Source organism: Lissotriton vulgaris, chromosome 1_1 (genome assembly GCF_964263255.1).
Source record: "Lissotriton vulgaris chromosome 1_1, aLisVul1.2, whole genome shotgun sequence".
NCBI lineage: Eukaryota > Metazoa > Chordata > Amphibia > Caudata > Salamandridae > Lissotriton > Lissotriton vulgaris.
In genome coordinates this window covers 30641592-30667308 of record NC_141685.1, presented here as the reverse complement: position 1 = coordinate 30667308, position 25717 = coordinate 30641592, and positions in this window count along the sequence as shown.

Sequence of the window (25717 nt, the reverse complement as noted above, 5' to 3'; positions counted from 1 at the left end):
TATTCCTGTTGATCAGGATATAATATCAACTGGAAGACGTCCTTAATATTCCTGCTGGTGGCAGGGATCCTGCGGCTGCACTCTAGGTGCACAGTTCAAGTGGCACTACATGGCTTTAAATATTTGGTTGTGTTCATTACAAGAGAGCACAGGCAGGAACATACTCCCGAAATTAGACCGTCTTCGCTGGGATGCCCCACACTTGCGGATGCTCCCGCTCTCCTTATTGGGCCGGGTGGCCCTATTTAAAGTGATGACCCTCCAGGGTCTCCTGTACATTGTGCAAAAAATGTCCTTTAAGATCCCACCAGACATTTTTTTTCAAAAGTTAGTGTGAGAACTTCGGCTCCTGTTGTGGGATGGCGGCGCGTCACGCTGAGTAAGTTGCAGAGGGGTTTATTAAGGTGGACCGGCGGTCCGGAGCATTCACAAGTATTACTGGGCCTCGCAGCTGGTGGCAGTCAACAACTGGGTTTTTGCGGACTGTGAGGATCCTGCTTACCGGGTAGATAGATTGGCCATGGGCAAGAGAGGTTACCCCACCCAGGTGCTGTATCAAAGAAAGTATGAGTGCACCCTACCTACTCATACCCAAACAGTGGTAAGGGTGTGGAGAGAGGCTACCAAGTATTTAGGCCGAGAAGGTAAGCTGACTGAAATTACTCCACTGTATGATGGTGATCTCATAAGTGCAGTGGGAGGATTGCAGGGCTTCACAAAATGGGGATTGATTAGCTTAGAACGGCCGGGTGATGTGTGGAGGGGACAGGCGCTTGTGTCCATCACGATCCTACAACAATAAATTAGGTGACTAAAAACAGCTCTGGCATTTGCAGGTGGCCACGCTCTGCAAAGTCACATCCGGGAAGGGGGGCAGTTGCCTGATGCATCCCCACTGGAGGACCAGCTACTAATTGATCTCCTGACCGAAAAAGCAATCTCAACCATCTATAAGAAGTTGATACAATTCTCTGGATGCCTTGGGGACGCGGAGAGCTGTGCGGGAGAGGGATCTAGGCACGCTTGGTGATGGCGATTGGGTTGAGGCCATTCAGGGTGTCAGGGAGTTGGCAATTAGAACCCATTTTTGTCTAATTTAACTACAGATACTGATACTGCCAAATCAATGACCCTGTTTACATTAAAGGGCAGCTTGAACTCAGAGCTCAACAACAGACTCGATTGAATAAATGACCTGCACACTGCTTATCTTGCCAAGACACAGGTACTTTGTAAATCTCTTTTTATTGAACAAGTGCTCAATCGATTGTGTTGACACCGAAAATACGGTGCACATTAGTGAGAGTGATTAGACCAAAAACACAAAGTCTGCAAATATAGAGTGAGTAACATAGCTTGGCTTGTCCTGACACTCCCTGGCTAAATCCCACTACATAAAACTAGATTGCCCTTTATCGAAGGCAGGTAGTCCTCCCGAGGTTCTGGAGGTCGCTGGGCTGCAAGACGACTTGCCTTTTGGTTCTGGCTCATCCAGGGATGTAGATGTAGATTGTTACCCTTTAGCTTCGTGTATTCTTAAACTTCATTCATCTACTAGAACTTAGTCCATTACATTCTAAATTGTGTTCGCAGGTTAGAGCACAACGTGCTTGGTCAATTCAGAAGTATTTTTATCTGCAGACATGTTCTCTTGATCAGATATGGGACCGCTAGTATATAGTCCATGATGTGTAATTTATTGTAAATAATGTACAGATTGCAAGTATGTATAGTAGAACTCAGTGAGATTTAAATATAACGTGTAAATGATTGTACAGTAATGTACATTCAATTTCGGGAACTTGCTGAATGCTGTTATCCTGCCTTGCAAGGTCTTATTAATCTGTCCTTTAGCACGGGCAGTGTTCCTAAGGCTTGGAATCAGGCGACGGTCATTCCTATCCTTAAAAAACCCACCCTTGACCCGACTAAGCCAGAACACTATCGGCCCATTTCCCTTCTTCCTTGGCCAGCCAAACTAGCAGAAGCGCATGCTAATCGTATTCTATCATCTCACCTGCAGGAAGCGAATATACTGGATAATTCCCAGAACGGATTCCGTGCAGGTCATAGCACCGAAACTGCTCTTTTGGCTGTGGAGGAGCACATCAGGAAGCTGTTGGACCAGGGTCAGACGGCGGCACTGATCCTTTTGGATCTCAGTGCCGCCTTCGATACTGTGTCCCATCAGATTCTTTTACATCGTCTGATGGAGGCTGGAGTTGGAGAGGTGGCACTTGAGTGGTTTCGTTCCTTTCTTAAGGATCGAGGCTTCAAAGTGTCTACACCCCCTTTTGTTTCTGCTTCTCGCCCTATACTTCAGGGTGTTCCCCAAGGTTCGGCTCTCAGCCCTACCTTATTTAATTTATATGTTCAGCCATTGGCGGAGGTAGCCCATAGTTTTGGTCTCTCCCTAGTGTCATACGCCGATGACACGCAGCTGGCGGTGGCACTTAATGGTGACTCCAAAATGGATGCCCCCACCTTTCAGTCAGCTCTAAAAGCTGTTGCTGGCTGGATGGCGAACAATCGACTCCAACCTAATGCCTCTAAGACCGAGGTCATTATTTTTGGTAGGGAAAGTGGGCTATGGGGAGATCAATGGTGGCCATCTGATCTAGGCCCTGTTCCCACCCCCGTGACTGAAGTCAGAAACCTCGGGGTGTGGTTTGATGATAAGCTTTCTTTCACCTCCCATACTAAGCGTGTGGCTGGCACATGTCTAGAGACTCTGCAGTGTCTTCGACCAATTTTTAAGTTTTTTGACGCGGAGACCAGACAGATTATAGTCCAAGCTCTGGTTCTTACCAGATTGGACTATGCCAGCTCTCTGTTTTTGGGTTTAAATCAGGCTGAACTATCCCGCCTTCAGAGGGTCCAAAATGCGGCGGCCAGGATGCTTGTCGGCCTCCCGAAGTTTGTCTCGGCTCGTCGAACCACCCAGGATCTCCATTGGCTACCGATAGAGCAAAGAATTAAGTTTAAAGCTTTATGCTTAACTTTTAAAATTCTTAAATTAGCCTCTCCTCCTATTCTCTCACAGACTATCCTGCACTATGTCCCTGCTAGAACCCTCCGCTCTGCTGGATTAAATCTTGCAGTTGTGCCGCGATTTAAAAAAGCTAGAATGGGTGGACGCTCTTTTTCAGTGCTGGTGGCTGCCCTCTGGAACTCTTTGCCGGCTCCTCTCCGTTCAATCCCTGACTTGCTCCCTTTTAGGAAGGCTTTAAAGACCTTCCTCTTTTCTACAGTTTAGATCCTGTTTTCTGACCTTTTTCGATGTGTTGTGTTACTCAATGCTCCAAAGCGCCGGGACGCCACTTGGCTGCGGCATCCGCGCGCTATACAAAATAAAATAACATAACATAACATAAAACACATGTGAAACCTGGTACTAGAACAAAGTTGATCTAACAGGCAATGACCTAACGGTGTAAGAGAAGCCCCTTTTGTTAGAATTATCAAAGTATATACATAGAGTTGATGTAAATAGTAGAATGAGTTAGACGTTGTCATTTAAGATCAAATCTATAACAAGCATTGGAAATGCAATAGGGCTCGCATTAGGAAAGTTTGAGCTATTGGTGTTATAACTGATTTTTTTTTATTTATGTGTTTTTTTAAAATAGCTAAATTAATAGCTTTGTCATTTACAATGCCAATAGTTATAACTTTCGCAAATGTGACACCTATAGCATTTGTAATGCAACATGTTTTGTATTTAAGTGACTTAGATGTATTGATATTACAAATAACAATGGCTTTTAATTTTTTAAAATAATTAATACTTAAATAATTTATTTAATTTGTAATGGCAATAGCTTAAACTTTTGTAAATAACATTTGTGAAGATTATGTTCAGTGTTTTTTATTGTGACGAAAATCCAAGAACAGAAGTGAAATATTAACATCTTTTTGTGATTTGTAATAAAGCGTGAAAGCTTGAAAATAGCTTGAAACATTGAAAGAACATATTTGAACCAGTGATGCTGTGGTTGCGCTGAGTGATGCTGTGGTTGCGCTGAGTGATGCTGTGGTTGCGCTGAGTGGTGTGTGCATCGGTGTAGCTGTTTAGTGGGTGCATTGGTGGGGCTTAGTTGGAGCATCGGTGGAGCTGTGTGGTGGGTGCATCGGTGGAGCTGTGTGGTGGGTGCCTCGGCGGAGCTGTGTGGTGGGTGCCTCGGTGGAGCTGTGTGGTGGGTGCCTCGGTGGAGCTGTGTGGTGGGTGCGTCGGTGAAGATGTGTGGTGGGTGCTTCGGTGGAGCTGTGTGGTGGGTGCTTCGGTGGAGCTGTGTGGTGGGTGCCTCGGTGGAGCTGTGTGGTGGGTGCTTCGGTGGAGCTGTGTGGTGGGTGCTTCGGTGGAGCTGTGTGGTGGGTTCTTCGGTGGAGCTGTGTGGTGGGTGCCTCTGTGGAGCTGTGTGGTGGGTGCCTCTGTGGAGCTGTGTGGTGGGTGCCTCTGGGGAGCTTTGTGGTGGGTGCCTTGGTGGAGCTGTGTGGTGGGTGCATCGGTGGAGCTGTGTGGTGGATGCATCGGTGGAGCTGTGTGGTGGGTGCATCGGTGGAGCTGTGTGGTGGGTGCCTCGGTGGAGCTGTGTGGTGGGTGCATCGGTGGAGCTGTGTGGTTGGGTTATCAGTGGAGCTCTGTGGTGGGTGCATCGGTGGAGCTGTGGCGGTGGGGCTGTGTGGTGGTTGCATCAGTGGAGCTGTATGGTGGGTGCATCGGTGGAGCTGAGTCGTTGGAGCTGTGTGGTGGTTGCTTCAGTGGAGCTGTGTGGTGAGTACATCGGTGGAGCTGTGTCGGTGGAGCTGTGTGGTGGGTGCATCAGTGGAGCTGGGTGGTGGGTGCATCGGTGGAGCTGGGTGGTGGGTGCATCGGTGGAGCTGTGTGGTGGGTGCATCTGTGGAGCTGTGTGGTGGGTGCATCGGTGGAGCTGGGTGGTGGGTGCATCTGTGGAGCTGTGTGGTGGGTGAATCTGTGGAGCTGTGTGGTGGGTGCATCTGTGGAGCTGTGTGGTGGGTGCATCTGTGGAGCTATGTGGTGGGTGCATCTGTGGAGCTGTGTGGTGGGTGCATCGGTGGAGCTGTGTGGTGGGTGCATTGGTGGAGCTGTGTCGGTGGAGCTGTGTGGTGGGTGCGTCGGTGGAGCTGTGTGGTGGGTGCGTCGGTGGAGCTGTGTGGTGGGTGCGTCGGTGGAGCTGTGTGGTGGGTGCGTCGGTGGAGCTGTGTGGTGGGTGCGTCGGTGGAGCTGTGTGGTGGGTGCGTCGGTGGAGCTGTGTGGTGGGTGCATCGGTGGAGCTGTGTGGTAGGGGCATCTGAGGAGCTGTGTGGTGGTTGCATCAGTGGAGCTGTGTGGTGGGTGCATCGGTGGAGCTGTGTGGTGGGTGCCTCTGTGGAGCTGTGTGGTGGGTGCCTCGGTGGAGCTGTGTGGTGGGTGCGTCGGTGGAGCTGTGTGGTGGGTGCGTCGGTGGAGCTGTGTGGTGGGTGCGTCGGTGGAGCTGTGTGGTGGGTGCCTTGGTGGAGCTGTGTGGTGGGTGCCTCGGTGGAGCTGTGTGGTGGGTGCATCGGTGGAGCTGTGTGGTGAGTGCATCGGTGGAGCTGTGTAGTGGGTGCATCGGTGGAGCTGTGTGGTGGGTGCCTCTGTGGAGCTGTGTGGTGGGTGCCTCGGTGGAGCTGTGTGGTGGGTGCGTCGGTGGAGCTGTGTGGTGGGTGCGTCGGTGGAGCTGTGTGGTGGGTGCGTCGGTGGAGCTGTGTGGTGGGTGCATTGGTGGAGCTGTGTCGGTGGAGCTGTGTGGTGGGTGCATCGTTGGAGCTGTGTGGTGGGTGCATTGGTGGAGCTGTGTCGGTGGAGCTGTGTGGTGGGTGCCTCTGTGGAGCTGTGTGGTGGGTGCCTCTGTGGAGCTGTGTGGTGGGTGCATCGGTGGAGCTGTGTGGTGGGTGCATCGGTGGAGCTGTGTGGTCGGTGCCTCGGTGGAGTTGTGGGGTGGGTGCCTCGGTAGAGCTGTGTGGTGGGTGCATCGGTGGAGCTGTGTGGTGGGTGCATCGGTTGAGCTGTGTGGTGGGTGCCTCGGTGGAGCTGTGTGGTGGGTGCATCGGTGGAGCTGTGTGGTGGGTGCATCGGTGGAGCTGTGTGGTGGGTGCATTGGTGGAGCTGTGTCGGTGGAGCTGTGTGGTGGGTGCATCTGTGGAGCTGTGTGGTGGGTGCATCTGTGGAGCTGTGTGGTGGGTGCATCGGTGGAGCTGTGTGGTGGGTGCCTCGGTGGAGCTATGTGGTGGGTGCCTCGGTGGAGCTGTGTGGTGGGTGCCTCGGTGGAGCTGTGTGGTGGGTGCATCGGTGGAGCTGTGTGGTGAGTGCATCGGTGGAGCTGTGTGGTGGGTGCATCGGTGGAGCTGTGTGGTGGGTGCCTCTGTGGAGCTGTGTGGTGGGTGCCTCGGTGGAGCTGTGTGGTGGGTGCGTCGGTGGAGCTGTGTGGTGGGTGCGTCGGTGGAGCTGTGCGGTGGGTGCGTGGGTGGAGCTGTGTGGTGGGGGCATCTGTGGAGCTCTGTGGTGGGTGCATCGGTGGAGCTGTGTCAGTGGAGCTGTGTGGTGGTTGCATCAGTGGAGCTGTGTGGTGGGTGCATCGGTGGAGCTGTGTCGGTGGAGCTGTGTGGTGGTTGCATCGGTGGAGCTGTGTGGTGGGTGCATCGGTGGAGCTGTGTGGTGGGTGCATCGGTGGAGCTGTGTGGTGGGTGCATCGGTGGAGCTGTATGGTGGGTGCCTCGGTCGAGCTGTGTGGTGGGTGAATCGGTGGAGCTGTGTGGTGGGTGAATCGGTGGAGCTGTGTGGTGGGTGCATCGGTGGAGCTGTGTGGTGGGTGCATCGGTGGAGCTGTGTGGTGGGTGCATCGGTGGAGCTGTGGAGCTGTGTGGTGGGTGCATCGGTGGAGCTGTGTAGGTGGAGCTGTGTGGTGGGTGGCACTTTTTATAAATCATTAGTAAAAAGAGATCAATGAATTTCAACTAAAACCCATATATAGTAGAAGAGGAGAAAGCTCTAGTAACGGGATGCAGGATGAATGTATTCCTTTGAAGCAAATCGCCAGCAGGTGAAAGGTGAATAATAGCAATCGGCATAAAACGAAAATGCCAGCAAAAGACTTTATAAAATTCTGTGTGGCCCTGATAAAATAATTAGAGCGTTTAATTATATTATTACCAACAACGATTATTGTTACAAGAGCAGCATGGGAGATGGTTAGGCTGCAATCTACACAAGCCCTTGGCATTGCTGTGGTGGGAAGGGGGCGGGGAGAGGCAAGAAGGGAAGAATAGGGGCCGGGAGCAGCAGCCTTTGATGTGCCGGCCGGCCGGCCATGCAGTGAATAATTAGGGGAGGAGAAATGCCGGCTGGGGGAAGCTTGAGAAGCCTGAGGAGGCTGGTGGTGATGTGCACGCGCTTCGGGCGGGCACTTCAACAAATCGCCGAGTTAGGTAAACTCTGTTTAAGCTGCAATATAGCTCGCCAGCTATGCGCAAGCGCATCAGCAGGCGAGCCCTAAAAATGATTGACTGAATTGATTTTCTATTTTTATAGTATCAACGTGTTACATAGAAAATACAGAATTCCTGAGGAAGGCATACTGCCGAAACGCGTTGAAGGGGAATTCGTTCTGTATTCAATTAAATGACTTATTAATTTTATGTAATCTGTTTGTATCTACAACTCATAAATGTGTACATAATCATGTTTAAATGAAAAATGATGCACTGTTTAAAGACAAAAAAGTAATTTATAAAAAAAAAAGATATAAAAATTAGAATATTTTTTGACACAATGACTAAAAATAAAACAAAATAGAGAAATATATCATGAAAATATATAGTAGTATTTGATTGATTTGTTCAACGTCTAATTGTGTGGTTTAAATACATGCACGTAACCCGGTGTACATTTCAGGTTTTCTAAAAAGTAAAGTTTCCTTGCCAGGGTTTATTCTTTGAGGCAGGGGCCCCCTTCTTCCACATACATAATACTCACGGCAGGTCTGTGAGGAGTTAGATATAGATAAATCCATTGGATCATTGACTATAGAAATTATTGAATCATAAAGGGACCCTCTGTGTTCACCGGGTGGTTTAGTCTGTTGGACTTGTAGACTTTAGTTGCAAAAACAAAAATTTGTGTTTACATTTTTTAACGATCTCACTTTTTAAATATAAAGTATTTATTTAAGCTCTAGAATTATGGCCAAATTACCAACTTTTGGCTTTTCGGATGAATAATATGCCGACATGGTAGGAAGCACCGTGTCCTTTGGTGAATCTGCCACTACGGGACAGGACAAAAATGATGATGTGGTCACTTTATTGGGGTTAAGAAAAAAACTCAAACGTATCGAACAACATGGACACTTCATGCTTCAATATTTAAAAGCGAGAGTAATTCCACAGGGTCTTAGGGTTCGTAATATCCCAGGCCTTTTTGTACACATCAGGGAGTTTCTGGAGCGCTGGGCCTTAATATCCAACCAGTGCTCCAGAGACTACATGATGTTAATTGTGGAAACATCTAAAGGCATATTACAGCAATTAGCCAAAGAAATAGCAGATCTAGAAGAAAAAATCAAGAGTTCAGGGATAGTGGAAGATGTAAAGAAGAAGCTAGATGATATAGAAAAAGACTTAAATTCTTACTATGACTATTTAATAAAAAGAAAAACTGAGAAGTTACAAAAAGATATTAAGTTTAAAAAAAAAGAAACAGTATACCCTTACTTATCGGACAATTTCTTTACCAATACTGAGGGCCCAACTGAAAATTGGGGTAATAGATCAAACCAATATGGAAAAAGAATAAATACTTTTTCCGAATCATCTGGCTCAGACGGTGATGGAGCATATTACGAAGGTAGTTATCAGAATGCTAGACCTAATGCCAGATATCAAAATAGACCACCTTTTTTAGATCAGCGCCAGATGAGACGGGGCAACTGGAGGCCGCAATATCAACCACGCTTCCAGAATGCCCCACAACAGGATTTCAACCAATTCCCAGCACATCAGCCAATGATGTACAATCAGTATTTGGAAACAAGAAACAACCGATATTGGAGAAATTAGAACTACTACCAATATTTAATCTTAGCAAGAAAAACTTAACATCAGATACAATCTCAGTTTTAACCAAAGTTCTTACATTTGCTCCCCATTCGGGTTTGAATAAGTTTGACTTATTCAGAGACCAACAAACCTTCCTTCGGAAGGTCAGATTAAAGTTCTTCTATCAAGGACAGGAATACCTTACAGAGGAGGTGAATCGATCTGGGTTAAGACCCAAATCACTGTTCATACCTACAGTAGATCAATTGCTCCCCAGGTCGCTATATTCGAACAAGCCATTAGTGAGAAATTCACTAATATAACCAATTTCACTCCCAAAACACCATTCAACCTGACATCCGTTCAATATAAGGCTTTGAATGACATCAAACAAGATAAGAACATCACAGTGAAGGCATGTGATAAGGGAGGTGGTATTGTAGTGTATTATACATTGGGCTACATTGCCAAAATGGAAGAAATGTTGAGCGATACCAGATTTTATGCCCCAATAACAAGAGACTCCACCGCACATAGGTGTTTACAGTTCACCAACGGCCCATTGTTAGTATCATTGTATGCAGACGACACGATTTTGTATGTATGCAACCCCCAGACAAATTTGGATCCCCTTATCCCGGAAATTCTGCGCTTTGGCATACATTCCGGACTGGGAATTGTTAGACCTGGCACCATTAGTGTGGGTCTCCCTTCCATTTTTGCTGATGCCTCATGTGTTTTCCTGGTGTTAGATGCTTTGGGCACTGTGCCACTGCTGTCCAGTGCCACAGTGCGAGTGCTCCCTACTGTAAATTGATGTATTGATTAGTGGTTCCATGATTGGATATTTGGTTTACTTGTCAGACCCTAGTACAGTGCACGGAGTGTGCCCAGGGCGTGTAAATCCAAATGCTGCTAGTTGGCTTGTAGCACTGGTTGTGCCACCCACAGAGGCGGCCTTGGAAAATGGGTCTAAGGTCTGCCATTGCAGAGCCTGCGTGAAGTCTGGTACTGTCATGCTGACTGGGCAAGTGCACCCACCTGCCAGTCCCTAAACCTTCCCTATTCTTCATATTAGTCACCCCTATGGTAGGCCCAAGGGCAGGGTGCATTGTAAGTATAAGATAGGACAAGCCCTGATGTGCGTGGCATGTCTTAATAGTGAATTACAGCCATTTTCGTTTTTCACTATTGCAAGGCTACCTGCTCTGCATAGGCTACAATGGGCTGCTAGATTGTTACATGTTTATGATCCCAGCAGACCCAGAGAACATGGTAGAATTCGAGTTTAGTATGTCTGGACTCAGAATAATAAAATACATCTTTTAGTAAAGTTTATTTTAATATTCTCTGTTTGCAAATACCACTTTTAGAAAGTAGGTATTTGCTTGCCTAACCATTTAAGCCCGCCTCTGCTAGGTTGTGTATTCCTTGTCTGGGTTTGTGTGTGACAGGACTGGGGAATTCCAGGAGACAGGCTGCGGCTGCCCGGTGGAGAATAGGGAGATCTCATCCAAGATTCGAGGGAGGAGTTGCACCTGGGACCTGAATAGGGCTGGGCCTTCCCTCTACAATGCCGGCTCCACCCTATGTGGTGTGTCTGATGTCTCTGCTCTGGACACTGAAAGAAGAGAAGGAAGACTGTCAACAAAGTGCTCCTGGACTGTACTTGCCTTCCACAATGCTGGCTCCACCTCCTGTGGGGCGTCTGATGTGCCTGCCCTGTGCTGTGAAAGGAAAGGAGAAGTCTGGTAAACAGAGTGCTTCAGAACTGGCTCGAACTGGGCACAGGCTCCTCTGTGCGTGGCATGTCCTAATAGTGAATTACAGCCATTTTCGTTTTTCACTATTGCAAGGCTACCTGTTCTCCAGAGGCTAGAATGAGCTGCTGGATTGTTACATGTTTATGATCACAGCAGACCCAGAGAACATGGTAGAAATTCGAGTTTAGTATGTCTGGGCTCAGAATAATAAAATACATCTTTTAGTAAAGTTTATTTTAATATTCTGTGTTTGCAAATACCACTTTTAGAAAGTAGGTATTTGCTTGCCTAACCATTTGAGCCCGCCTCTGCTAGGTTGTGTATTCCTTGTCTGGGTTTGTTTGTGACAGGACTGGGGAATTCCAGGAGACCGGCTGGAGCTGCCCAGGGGTGAATAGGGAGATCTGCATCTAAGATGGGAGGGAGGAGTTGCACCTGAGACCTGAATAGGGCTGGGCATTCCCTCTACAATGCCGGCTCCACCCTATGTGGTGTGTCTGATGTCTCTGCCCTGCACACTGAAAGAAGAGAAGGAAGACTGTCAACAAAGTGCTCATGGACTGTACTTGCCTTCCACAATGCTGGCTCCACCTCCTGTGGGGCGTCTGATGTGCCTGCCCTGTGCTGTGAAAGGAAAGGAGACGTCTGGTAAACAGAGCGCTTCAGAACTGGCTCGAACTGGGCACAGGCTCCTCTCCCTTCAGAGAACAAAGGATTTTGGGGTATAAGTATTGGGTGAGCCCATGAAATTAGATTACTCCTGGAATTGACAAGATGAAACCTCTGCTGAGGAGAAGGAACCTGAAGAAACTGAGGAGAGACTATTCCCAAGCTGAAGTGCTGCTTGGGGGATTGGCCTGCAGTGGTTGCCTGAACTGCCTAGAGAGGAGGAAAGACTTTGTGGACTTTACCTTTATTTTCAAATTGTGCAAAAAGATCTCCAAGTGCTTGGAAGAGAGCTTGCCCCCTGACCGAAGTCCCAGGACCAGTGGACTTCACCAGTCTTTGTGAATTGCTGCTGGAAACAAGTGGCTACATAGGTAGGGAGCTGTGACCGACTCTCCCGACCGGCCCGGTGTCCTGTTGGCACCACACTGAGCAATGTCCGCCTCAAACAACGCAAGGTCTGCGCTCACCGACGCCGTCAACGAGCCGTAGCCTGCACCACGACTGGAAGGACACCGCAACGTGCAACGCCTCGCTACACCGAATCAAACTGGTCTGACCGACGCGGTCACTGCTACTGACTTCGAGTCCTGGGACCGCACCGGAGTTGGGCACCGCCTGCACACTTTGCGACGCACCGCCTGACTTGCACCGCTGCCCGGATTGATCGACGCCAGCTCCCGAACTCCGGCTCCAACGCCGCACCGTAAAGCTGGAATCACCGCAACGAGCAACGTCCGCCCCAAACAATGCAAGCTCTGAGCTCACCGACGCCGCCAACGAGCCGTAGCCTGCACCGTGACGGAAGGGACACCATGACCTGCAACGCTTTCTTTTTGTACACTGAAACGATCCCCGGAACCGGCTCGCAAATCCGTGCCGGCCGCCCCAAGGAAAAGGTAGTGTGTTTGAGTCTGTCGACATTTGAGTAGGCCCGGACTTCCGTCGTCCGCTGGATTTGTTAGACTCTGTTCTTTCAGCACGCTGTAGCCGGACGAGGCTACCAACTCGCACAGAACGTTGATTTACACTTTCTTAACCAGAACTCTTGAAATTGAATAGAACTGTGGATTCTTTTCTTCGTTTATTGGTCTTGTGGTAACTCTATATAAAGTATACGTATTTTTGATATAAAACCTTGTGTGGTGTCCATTTGTAGTGTTGTCACTGGGTTACTGTATGTGGTCACAACTGCTTAACTTACATCGCCTTGACAGCTTGCGCCACGCAACCTAGAGGGTGAGCAGGGGTTATTTTGACAGAGTAACTCCCTTGCCCTGACTAGAGGAGACGGTCCCTGCTTGTCACAAGTACCTACCTGTACCAACCAGAGACCCCTGATTCTAACATCGGTAGGCAGCGGAAAGGATCCGAATTTGCATTTGTGACTCATGTACAGTGATTGGTGAACACTACTTAGTGAGTGCAGACCATAACGCAACCACGTACTTTTGATACTTGCTTTTGCCATTTTTTAATCATGGGTGGTTCAGTCAGAGTGGAGGAGACAGCCTCCGTTGCATCTGATGACTGTGATTGGGAGGAAGAGAAATTAGAAAGCTACACCAACAAGCAGCTCAAGAGCTTTTGAAAAAAGTCTAAAATTTCGACATCAGGAATCACCAAAAAGGAGCAATACCACAAGGCGCTGAGGGCCTGGATTGAGGCAAGAAATGCCACTGGTGATTTAGGGGAGTTTGAGGAGGCAGAGCAGCGGCTTGATGGGCCACTGGTTCTTGAGAGGAGGGGCGCGCCCTCCCCAGTGGGTAGCAGTGTTTCTGCCCGAGACCTGTCCCCAGAAGAGTTGGCAGACAGGAAAGAAAACAGGATGCATGAAATGAAGATGGCCAAGCTCAAATTGAATGGGCAACTGGAGCTAGAAAGCAAGACAATGGCTCTAGAGGAAAAGAGATTACAGATGGAGCACGACAAAGTTTTGAGGGAGTTGGATCTGAAAGCCAGGAGCCTAGAGATTACTCCCTCTGGGGGCAGCACGCCATCAGTGCCTGTGGAAGGTAGAGTGTACATCCCCAAAGATGTGGTGAAGGAGTTTTTTAAGAATGATGATATTGGACAGTGGTTCAGAGCCTATGAGGTAGCCATGTCTTCCCACCGGGTCCCTGAGAGAGAATGGGGAGCGGGGTTGTGGGGGAGGTTCCTTAGTGAGGGGCGGAATACACTGTTGGACTTGCCTTCTGAAGTCCATAATTCCTATAGCCACATGGGATGTATGATGTTACTACGCGATCAAAATGATTGCGGTACATCACAACGCAGCTTTTACAACGCAAGTCGTTACCACGACTTGCGCTGTAGGGTGCTGGACTTAGGAATAGTATGATTTATTATTCCAACTCCAGCCTACGTACAGTAGGGAAGGTGTTGGAAAAGTAAATCACACTATTCCTTAGTCTAGAGCGCCCTCCAGTGCAAGTCGTGGTAACGACTTGCGTTGTAAAATCTGCGTTGTGAGGGTATTGCAGTGTTTTGACCGCGTAGTAAAGGTTGTTTCCCAGCCACATGAAAGAGGCACTAATTACTAGGTATGCTTTGACTTCTGAGCTCTATAGGCAGAGGTTCAGGAAGTACAAGAAAATAGAAGGTAGTACCTGGGTAGAGTATGTAACTTTTTTTGCAGAGCTTTGGATGGTTGGGTAAAGGGCAGCAAAGTTAATGATTTTCAAGGTCTCTTGGATTTAATTGCATGGGAGCACTTGTCTGATAATTGTTTTCGAGAGCTGCACCAGCACCTGATTGATAGCAAGCTGACTAACCCTAGGAAGCTTGCTGAGGAGGCGGACCGCTGGGTCAGTACCAGGGTCCACAAGAGTCACATGGGAGACTCAGCCAAAGGTGGGCAGGGTCCCCAGCAGAAGAGTGGGGGGGGGGGACAAGGGTAAACAGAGGGAGTTCCACAGAGGGCCCCAAAGTAATTCCAAAGGGAACCCAGGGAAAGGTTCCCAGCCTCCCCCTGAGAGAAAGCCAGTGGTCCCGGCAGGTAATCCTGTTCCACAGGGACCCCTGAAATGTTACCGATGTGGGGACCTGGGTCATAAGGCGAATGATACCAGGTGCCGCTTGTTTGGTAAACCAGCACCCACTGGTGCTCCGCCCCGGCAGGTGGCTAGTGTAGCCTTTGGGGAGGAGGTAGAAGTCCAAGGTGGGTGAGGGCCCGCAGAGATGTCCCAGAGAACCAACTGCCCAACAACATTAAGAAATATGGGCAGTGGGTGAGCATCAATAGCCAAAAGGTGGAGGCTCTTAGAGACACATGAGTCAGTGTGACAGCTGTCAGGTGTCACCTGGTGTCTTAAGAGCAGGTTATCCCACATGCATTCTGCTGAGTTGTTAAAGCCGACAACACAGAGAGTCATTGTCCAATGGCTCAGGTACCCTTTGAGTGGGAGGGGGTCCTGTTACTCTTCAGGTAGCTGTGAGGCCCGCCATGCCTGTTGACTGTTTTTTGGGGAACTCACCTTGGGAGAAGGTGGAGAAGAGTACTTACCTGAGGATGGTGGGTCTGCCTGACTGGGCATGCGTGACCACCCGGTCAATGGCAGCCAGTAGGAGTGCTCAAGAGGACCTGGAGCCTGAGAGGGAGGCCCAGCAACCTGCCTTGGAAAGAAATGGCAGGGGGCGCAGGAAACAGGCCCCTGAAGTTCCCACGGCAAAGGAGGAGGTAGACCCTGAGGGGGATCCCCATGAGCCTACCGGGGAACAGGTAGCTGAACTGGGGGACCTGCCTGAGCTGACCCATTGGCAGCAAGAAGGAGGCCCCTCCAGGGAGGAATTCTGCAAGGAGAAGAGAGAATGCCCTTCTCTTGAGGGCTTGCGGTAGCAGGCTGCAAGCCAGGCAGCAGGTAAGCAGTCCGGATCACATTGGATATTTTAGGAGAATGGTCGCCTGTATAGCGAGCCTAAGGTTGCTAAACCTGGGTCAGCCGTGTGCTGGTGGTACCCCAGCGCTTCAGAGCCTTCCTACTGGGGCTGGCTCATGATGTGCCATTTGGGACAGGACAAGACCTTTGAGAGGCTTGTCACCCACTTTCATTGGCATCAAATGCGCAAGAGTTCAGACACTCATTGCAGGGACCTGTCAGACTTGCCAGGCAAGTGGAAAGAGTGGAAGGAAGCAGAAGGCACCTCTCCAGCCATTCCCTGGGGTCAGTACCCCCTTTGAGCGGGTGGGGATTACATTGTGGGGCCACTGGACCCCAAGACAGCCATAGGCAACAGGTACATCCTGGTCTTGGTGGACCATGCCACCCGGTACCTGGAAGCCATACCTCTGAGGACAGTGACGGCCCCCGTGGTGAGACAAGCACTGATGGGAATTTTCTCATGAGTAGGATTCCCTCAAGAGGTTGTGTCTGACCGGGGCCCCAACTTCATTTCTAAGTACATGAAGTCCCTGTGGCAGGAATGTGGGGTAACCTACAAGTTCACCACTCCTTACCACCCCCAAGGAAACGGGTTGGTTGAAAGGTTCAACCGAACCCTGAAGGGCATGATAATGGGTCTTGAGGAACCCATGAGGCGTAAGTGGGATGTCCTCGTACCATGCCTGTTGTTTGCATACCGGCAGGTGCCACTGAAATCTCTAGGGTTCAGTCCCTTTGAGACAGAAGTACTGTAACGGGGTTCCTGGGTGCACCTTCCCCAATTAGCAGTTTAGAACCACCGTCCTCCGTATCAGTCTGAGCAACACTCTGGCTATCTGGGATCTGTGGAAAATGTAGCTTTGACATTTTTCGTTTAGCAAATCGTCTTATCCTTTTTTGTTTCTTCTTCCTATTTTCCACTTTGCAGTTTGTTGCAAGCCCTCCCCTCTTTCCTGCTTTCGTTCCCAAGTTCGCCAAAGAGTTTGAAGGTTGGGCCTGTGGGGCAGGTGGAGTTGGGGCCTCCCCCTTTGTCCCTCCCCCACCTTTTTGCCCAACGTAACCCTCGATTTTCTCTCCTTTCTCAGTGGCTCCACTGGCCCCCCTTTTCCCCTTCATGAACAAAGGATAAAGTTTTAGTGGGACATGTCCCAAAGGAAGGCCCACTGCAGCTTCCTCAAAGAGTGGGCTTAAACAAAGCTATTCATTCTCAAGATTACAGGAAGATTCAATTTGGGACATTGAGAAGAGAGGTGTACCTGCTTGAACAGACACATCTCTCTGCTCTACACGGGGAACAAGTAAAAGGGGACTAACATCAGTTTGTTCGTCCAATCGCACGGGTATAATAGAGGGGGGAATAATGGTGCCCAATTTATTTACTTTTTGTACTTCAAACAACATTACGGAAATCATTTCAAGCATATGATCTGAACTAAAAACAGATTTCTCCAATAAAGACAAAATAGAACTTAAAAGTCTTTCAATGCAGACAAAGTATTCCGAAAACATACCATCCCTCTCATTACCCAGCTTTGGTTGTGAGCAAGGCAAAAATACATCATGAACATCATGAGCATCATAGACGGGCTCCACAGAATTACCATTCAGGGGACTTGTACTACAATATAATAGGGGCAAAAAGAGACGCCTGAGGGGGGAGTTTACAATGCAAGTGTTCTTCTCCTTTGGACTGCTCATTGAATACCCGTTCTTCACAGGGCTCTCCACAGGGTGTACGTTGATGGCTCCCCACCCCCTTGTTTGAGCTTCAATGTCAATGTCTGGGAGTGTAAAGTCTTCCCTTAAATTGGGTTTTTCACAAAATGAAGCCTTTTCCACCATTACAACAATAGCCTTCCCGGCATCCTCCCGAATTCCTCCAACACACCCATGTGCACCCTCTTCACTGAGCACCTTGCCGATGTTACCCTCCATAGGGGCAACATATGCACCCGCGTTCTTACTGGACGATTTTTTCCTGCTCAATGAAGTGGATTGCTGATTCTGCTGGTTAAGAGGATGATCCGAGCTCATGACTACGAGCAAAGCAACGTCCAATGCAACAAGTATACTAACAGCAGGAAACTCCATTTCTGATGGATTCGAAGGGATATAAAGGCTATGTTGTGACTGTTGGGACCGTTGGATTGAATGATTACCACATGGGCCAGGACCCAAATTTGTCCTTGAAGATATGTCCGGTAAGGCAGGCCTAACAGCCACCCCAGCATGTACACGTTGTGGGTTGGGACGTGTCTGCATCGTACCCCACACTGGGAAGCATTGGAATCTGAGCTTACGGGCATCCTGGGTTGGGAGGTGCCACACAAGCCCCTAAATCTACTCCTGGGGGTAATGGACGGCCTAGACGGATCAAGGGCAGACATGCTCCTCCTGGGTACTGCCATCATAGTAGCCAAACGGGATATCGCTAAGAACACTATCACTACACCTTGACCAACTCATAAGATCTGAACATACATTGTGCAGATGTGACGGTTTGTTATTCGTCCCTGAGGCGAAGCAGCTATCAATAGATCATGAACAAGGGCGGCCTGACTAAGGTCTCGGCTTGGGAACAAGAATGCTTTTTGCTATAAATAAACAAGCATTTCTGGTTTGGGGCAGAGGAGCACTTGTGTCATTGCAAGGTCACTCCATACCAAAACCTTACCCCCAGCTGCTTGCCAATCACTCTGCGAGGAGGGATGTCCAACCTGTGAGCAAGACGGGTGTCAGCTAACCCCTGTAGCAAACAATGGAATAGAGGATAAGGAGTACCATGCCATCCCTTCATATATTTCTCCCCTCCTGTATTCACAGTCCCCTTTTACCAGTTGGCCGCTTTGCTGTCAGCAAGAAGTGGAGAGAGGGGAGAGGGGAATCGGATGGCGGCCACTTTAAGCCAGAGCTGAGGACGGATGTCAGAGGATATATGCTTCAAGAAGGTTGGAAGCGCGTCGGGTTAGTCAGTAGTTGGTCCAGCTACACGCAGCACGGGAATGCGAGGCGGAGAAACCACGAGTGTGGGGAGTGAGGCCATATAGCCAGGACCTGTCCCCAAAAGAAGTCGACGGAAGAACCAATGGATGTCGGTTGTATACCCAAAACCATCCTATATACAGAAGAAATGGGTTCTGGCTTCTACGCAAGTCTCACACTCAATGGAAAAAACGTGAAGCCTTATTGGATTCGGGTTGTAGGCAGGCCGTCGTACAGAGCACACTGGTGAAAGACTTTCAGATCTACCCGGAGAAAAAGACACCCATCTGCTGCGTTCATGGAGACATCAGAACATATCCAATAGCCAAAATCCCCATCAAGTTACCCAATGTCAGTACTCTACTGGTTAGGGTGGGATTATTGGACAACCTACACAAACAACTCATTTTGGGCACAGACAATCCAGAATACATCTTGTTGCTCAAAAGCACACCCAGGGAGACTTCTACCCCCCCCTTGTATGCTGCTCACACAAGCCCCCTGGCTTTCGGACCGGTCATTTCAGTATGCTCAATTCCAAGACCCCACCCTCCAGAATGCCTGACAACAAGAGAAGAACCCAGTGATACCGTCCTCATTCCCCTTATTCATCATCAAAAACAATTTACTACCGGATAGGAAAACAAGACGTTCCCCCACAGTTAGTGGTTCCCCAGAGATTTCCCGATCAAATATAATTTTTTGCCCATTCATACCTGCTAGTAGGTCACAGTGGGCCTGCAAAAACAAACCAGACTGCGTTGAGATATTTTTATTGGCCAGGGATATTTGCCAATGTAGATAAATACTGCAGGGAGTGTGAAATATGTCAGAAGAAGAACCCCTATAAACTCCCTCTACCAAGAATCCCTTACAACCTCTACCAATCGTCAATAACCCTTTTGAGAGGATAAGTATGGATTTAGTGGGTCCTCTTCCAAAATCAAAAAAAAGGATATATCTATATACTGGTTATTGTTGATTACGCAACTCGATACCCAGAAGTATTTCCCCTATGAACACCAAGCACGAAAATTATCAGTGAAAAGTTACTAGAAAGGTTTTCGAGGGTAGGATTACCTGAGAGATTTTGACAGACCAGGGAACCCCCTTTGTTTCTCGTTTAATGAAACAAGTCTGTAAAACCTTGAATATTACCCAAATAAGAACATCGGCCTATTACCCTCAGACAGATGGTCTGTGCGAGCGATATAATGCCACCTTAAAGCAAACCATGAAGAAAATGTTAACACCGAAGGGAAAGAATGGGACATGTTGTTGCCCCTCGCCCTCTTTGTTTTTAGAAGCCAGGTTTAGAGAAGCTTGGGTTGTTCTCCCTTTGAACATCTTTACGGGAGACAGCCACAAACCTTGCTAGAAATGACAAGAGAAGCGTGGGAACAAGAGAAACAAGAAGACACGCAAAACCTTCTAGAATACACCCAAAGCCTAAGAAACAGCATACAGAAACTGTGAGATTTTGCTCACGACAACCTAGAAAAAACTCAAAGAAGTCAGCAGATGTCTTAGAATAAAGGAAAGTGGTGGCAACAGTTACAGGTCCATGACTGAGTGCTCCTACTCCTACCTTCCTCTATACCCCATAAACGGGCAGAATGGAAGCGACCATTTGAAGTTGTTTAAAGGATAGGCCTTACTACTTCCCCTTTATGCCTTTCCTCAACTAAAACCCAGGTATACTACATAAATCTGCTAAGGAAATGGTTGGGACCCCTCCCCAAAGACACCCATTACGTGTTGTCTGACTCAAAACCCATTCATTCAACAGTGACTCAATTGCCCATAAACAAACATCTAACAGAGGAACAAAGAGTGTCTCTTCAGGCTCTCTTAGAGTCCTTCTCCTCCATTTTTTCCGACCTCCCGGGAAAAACAACAATAGTCGAGCATGCAATTGTTACCCCACCAAACAAAGCAATAAAACAACGCCCCTACAGAATACCAGCCGCTAGGAGGGACTTAGTTGCTGCCGAAATAGAGAGCCTGTTACAGCTAGGAGTCATAAAACCTTCCAGCAGTAACTGGTCGCCCCCCCTTGTCATAGTTCAGAAACTGGATGGTTCCATCCGTTTTTGTATAGACTTCCGAGCAGTCAATGCCATCTCAGAATTTGACTCATACCCATTACCAAGAGTCTATGAGCTAATCGTGAAATTAGGCGTAGCCGATATATAACCACACTCGATCTTACAAAAGGCTATTGGCAGGTACCACTTAAACAGGAAGAACAAGAAAAAAACGCCTTTCGCACCCCTAATGGTTATACGAGTTTACTGTACTGCCTATTCAGTTACATGGAGCACCGGCAATGTTCTAAAGACTTATGAACAAAGTTATTTCCCAACAGCAAGAGTACTCCTTAACCTACATAGACGATATCATAATATTTAGCCCTAACTGGGAACATCTTGTCCATTGTGGGAAGGTATTCCAAGCACTTAGGACTGCAGGGCCCCACATGAACTTCAAAAAGTCCAGGATAGGATTCACCAAAGTCAAATATTTGAGCTATCTATTGGGGGATGTGGCTATCGCTCCCCAACAAGAGAAAGTTAGAGCAGTCTTAGACACCCCCTTCCCTACCACCAAAAAAGGCATTAGATCCCTTTTGGGCTTACTAGGCTACCACCGCCGGATTATATCCAATTATTCTGAAATAGCAGCACCACTAACCGACCTACTGAAGAAAGAGAAAAGGAACAAAAACCTGGTAAATCCCCCACAAGCCGCCAGAAAGGCATTCCACGAGCTCAAGCGAGCCTTAACGTCCAGTCCTATCCTTATTTTACACAACTTGAGGGAACCCTTTATCCTACAAACAGATGCCTCGGAAGTAGGTCTGGGGGCCGTTCTTTCCCAACACACAAAAGAAGGCCTTGAGCGTCCGGTCCTCTTTATCAGCCATAAATTATTTCCATGGGAGAAGAAATATTCTACGGTTGAGAAAGAGTGCTTAGCTATAAAATGGAGAAGTTACACTATTATCTGGAGGGATCTCCTCTTGTCCTGTATACTGATCACGCCCCCCTCTTAACAAAGGGAATAATCCCAGTGTCCTCAGGTGGTTAAAAATAAAAATAAAAAAATCTGTATTTGTAAAGCACAAACTACTCACCCTTACGGGTCTCGAGGCGATGGGGGCCGTCGTGGAAATTAAGTGAGCTATTGCCCAGAGTCACATGGTGCTGAGCTGCCACATAACATAACATAACATAACATAGCTGAGCTGCCACCGGAGCCCGGGATGGATCTGTGAACCCTGTGCTCCGAAGTCAGCTGCCCTGGCCGCTGCACCACATCTCTTTACCATCAGATGGCATTGACTACTCATTTGAGGTCCGTCATAGAAAATGGTCTGATAACGGCAATGCTGGCTTTCTTTCACACATCCCTCATTTCCACGAACGGGAAACGCCTGGGGGTGGGATGTGTCAGGTAGCCTCTGTGGTAGACGATGGGATAGAGGATAAGGAGTGCCATGCCATCCCTTCATATATTTCTCCCTTCCTATATTCACAGTCCCCTTTTACCAGTTGACCGCCTTGCTGTCATCAAGAAGTGGAGAGAGGGGAACTGGCAGGCGGCCCCTTTAAGCCGGAGCTGAGGACGGACATCAGAGGATACACGCTTCAAGAAGGTGGGGGGGAGCGCGTCAGGTTGGTCAGTAGTTGGTCCACCTACACACAGCACGGGAATGCAAGGCGGAGAAACCAGCGGGGGAAGACCAGAAAGACGGAGATTATCTAACAGCCTTCTTCCGAGAGAGAAAACCTGAGCCCAGGGGAGGTCACAGCTTGTCAGCGAGCGGAACACCCGAACCTGGCAGAGGAGGGAAAGTTGAAACGGAAGGTGACAAGACTTCACTGAAGGACGCGGAGTCACCACACCACCGCCCCGGAGGGACGTGGCTCTTCCAAGTGCATGGGTGTCTATGGGGCTTTTGGAAAGGGGCTGAGTCAAAGAGGGACGAGAGGGGAGGCTGAGGGGTGAAAGGGACCCAGGGAAAAGGAAATAGGTGAGATGTAAAAGAAAGACAAGAGCAGTAATCATCGGCTACTCTTTTTCTTTTGGTTGCTCCAACCTCTACCCCTTCCCTTCTCATTTATGCATAGCTATTATTTATCCCTCACATCCTCCCTTGATTAAACCATACAGCAAAAACACTTACCTGAGTGTTTTCCTTCTGTCCGAGAGACTACAGCGGCCGAGGCTCACCTAAGGGACTGAAGTGGAAGACCCTGTGGGAAAGAAGAATATAACAGAGAATCAATCATTGTGATTTCCTGTAATACTAATACAAAGTGCATACCAAGAAATTATTTAATGCAGTGTGCTCCTTCTTGACCGACTCTTCTACAACCGGGAGCTACATACTTTCCCTACAGGGAATGGGAGACAGACACACAGAGACCAACGGACACACACACGGGAAAGCATAGTAGGAAAATGCTACATACAGTTTTTATATGCTTGCATATGTACATTGTTTTAGAAAGATGGTGGAACTATTGATTTTGTTCAATGTGCTTATTTTGCTAATTAGTTTTATCTGCTTCTATTATCATTGCAGCACATAAATTCTATACCAGAATTACAATGGTTCAATAAATAATGAAAATGCTAATGTTATATTATTTTAATTTGATATCGCCCAAGAATTACCCCTAAGCAGAAACTACTTTAAGGAGAAATTTAGGATTACGTAGAACCACTCTATCTTTGTGAAGTTGAAAGAAAGGCTCTTGTATAGTTAATACCGGAAGTTCATCAACTCTCCTTAGTGAGGTTATCGTTATGGGGAAAGCAACTTTCCATGATAAGAATTGTAACTGACATTTGTGCATTGGTTAAAAAGGCGGGCCCATTAGCCTTGTAAGGACTATGTTTAAGTTCCACTCTGGAGCAGGGTGAATACTTGGTGGTATAACCCTATTTAATCCTTCCATCAAGACTTTAATCACTGGTACTCTGAAGAGAGATAGGTGTTGTCTAGTTTGCAAGTATGCAGCTACGACTCCCAGGTGTAAACAAATGGATGTGTAAGTGAATCCACATTGCTGTAAATGCAACAGTTAACAAATTATTCCGCACAAACGCATCAAGATAATTGATATTGTTGTTGTTACAATAGGAAACAAAACGTTTCCATTTGCTGCATAACATGCTCTAGTAGTAGGCTTTCTAGCTTCCTTGAGAATATTCATACAGTCGGGTTGTAGTTGTAAATAACCAAACTCTATGACTTCAGGAGCCAAATCGCCAGGTTGAGTTCTCTGGGAATTGGATGTCTGCTTTCTCCATGGCTCTGAGTAAGGAGACTAGATGTGAGATGTAGCTTTTGATGTGGAACCACTGAGAGTTCTAAGGTTGAGAGTACCAAGGTTGACGAGAACATGTGGGGGCTATCAAGATCAGTGAGGGACATTTGTCTGAGCTTCCGAACTAAAAATGGAATTAGCAGGGGAGGCGGAAAAGCGTAAGCAAATGTCCCTGACCAAATCGTCAAGCGGGGGCTGAGAAAAAAGGGGGGGTCCCAAAACGCGTTTTCTCCATGTTAATTTCCATAGGAAATTTTACGACAAGCTACAGACCGAACTGCTGAACGGAATTACCCGAAATTTGGCAAAAATGTAGAGCTTGGTTCAGAACGCAACCTTTTTTAAAATGGTGTAAATCCGTTCAGTAGTTTTTGAGAAAATCAAAAAATAAGAGTAAAAAAATCAATTTCCCATAGGAAAATTTGTGCAAGGCTACAGCCGAAACTACTGAATGGAATTACCCAAAATTTGGCAAAAAGGTAGTGCTTAGGTCAGAAAGCAACCTTTTTAGGTCTCACCTGAGCCAGCGCATGCCCTGCACTGGTGAAACTTTTAGTAAGTGGGCTTCAGAAAATTCTACCACTGTTGCCTAGAGCTTGCGGTTAAGCGCTCGGGCGGGCGCTCACGAGCAGAGGAGCGACCTGGCTTTTCTCTCTCCTCATGGGTCATCAGCTACGAGAGCATTCTTTCCCATTCCTGAAGATGATAGCTTCCTTTTCATTTGCCTATATATCCCTACCTCTCTTCTACCCATCTACCTCTACTTCTACTCTACCTCTCTTCTACCCCTCTACCTCTCTTCTATCTGTCTACTTCTACTCTACCTCTCCACCTCTCTTCATCCCTCTACCTCTCTTCTATCCCGCTACCTCTCCTCTATCCCTCTACCTCTCTTCTACCCCTCTACCTCTACTCTACCTCTCTTCTACCCCTCTACCTCTCTTCTATCCCTCTATCTCTCTTCTATCCCTCTACCCCTCTACCTCTCTTCTACTCTTCTATCCCTCTACCTCTCTTCTAGCCCTCTACCTTTCCTCTACTCCTCTATCTCTCCTCTACACTTCTACCTCTACTCTACCTCTCTTCTACCCCTCTACCTCTCTTCTACCCCTCTAACCCCCTTCTACCTCTCTAACACTCTTCTACCCCTCTACACCTCTACTACCCCTCTACCCATCTAATACCCCTCTTCTTCCCCTCTACACCTCTTGTACCCCTGTACTACCCCTCTACCCTACTATCCCTCTAACCTGCTATCCCTCTATTACCCCTCTACCTCTCTTCTACCCCTCTTCCTCTACTCTACCTCTTTTCTACCCCTCTACCTCTCTTCTACCCCTCTACATGTACTCTACCTATATTCTACCCCTCTACCTCTTTTCTACCCTTCTACCTCTCTTCTACCCCTCTACATGTACTCTACCTCTCTTCTACCCCTCTACCTCTCTTCTACCCCTCTACTCCTACTCTACCTCTCTTCTACCCCTCTACCTCTCTTCTACCCCTCTACCCCTCTTCTATCCTTCTACCCATCTACCCCTCTACCTCTCTTCTACCCCTCTACCTCTACTCTACCTCTCTATCCCTCGACCTCTCTTCTACCCTTCTACCCCTCTACCCCTCTTATACCCCTCTACACCGCTACCCTTTTTCTACCCCTCTAATACCCTTCTTCTACCCCCTTCTACCCCTCTACCCCCCTTCTACAGCTCTACCCCTCTTCTACCGCGCTAACCCTCTAATAACCCTCCACCCCTTTTCTACTCTTCTACCTCTCCTATACCCCTCTACTACCCCTCTTCTACCTCTACACTACCTCTCTTCTACCCCTCAACCTCTACTCTACCTCTCTTGTACCATTCTACCTCTCTTCTACCCCTCTACCTCTCTTCTATCCCTCTACCTCTACTCTATCTCTCTTCTAACCCTCTACCCCTCTTCTAACCCTCTACCCCTCTTCTACCCCTCTACCTCTCTTCTACCCCTCTACCCTTCTTCTACCCCTCTACCC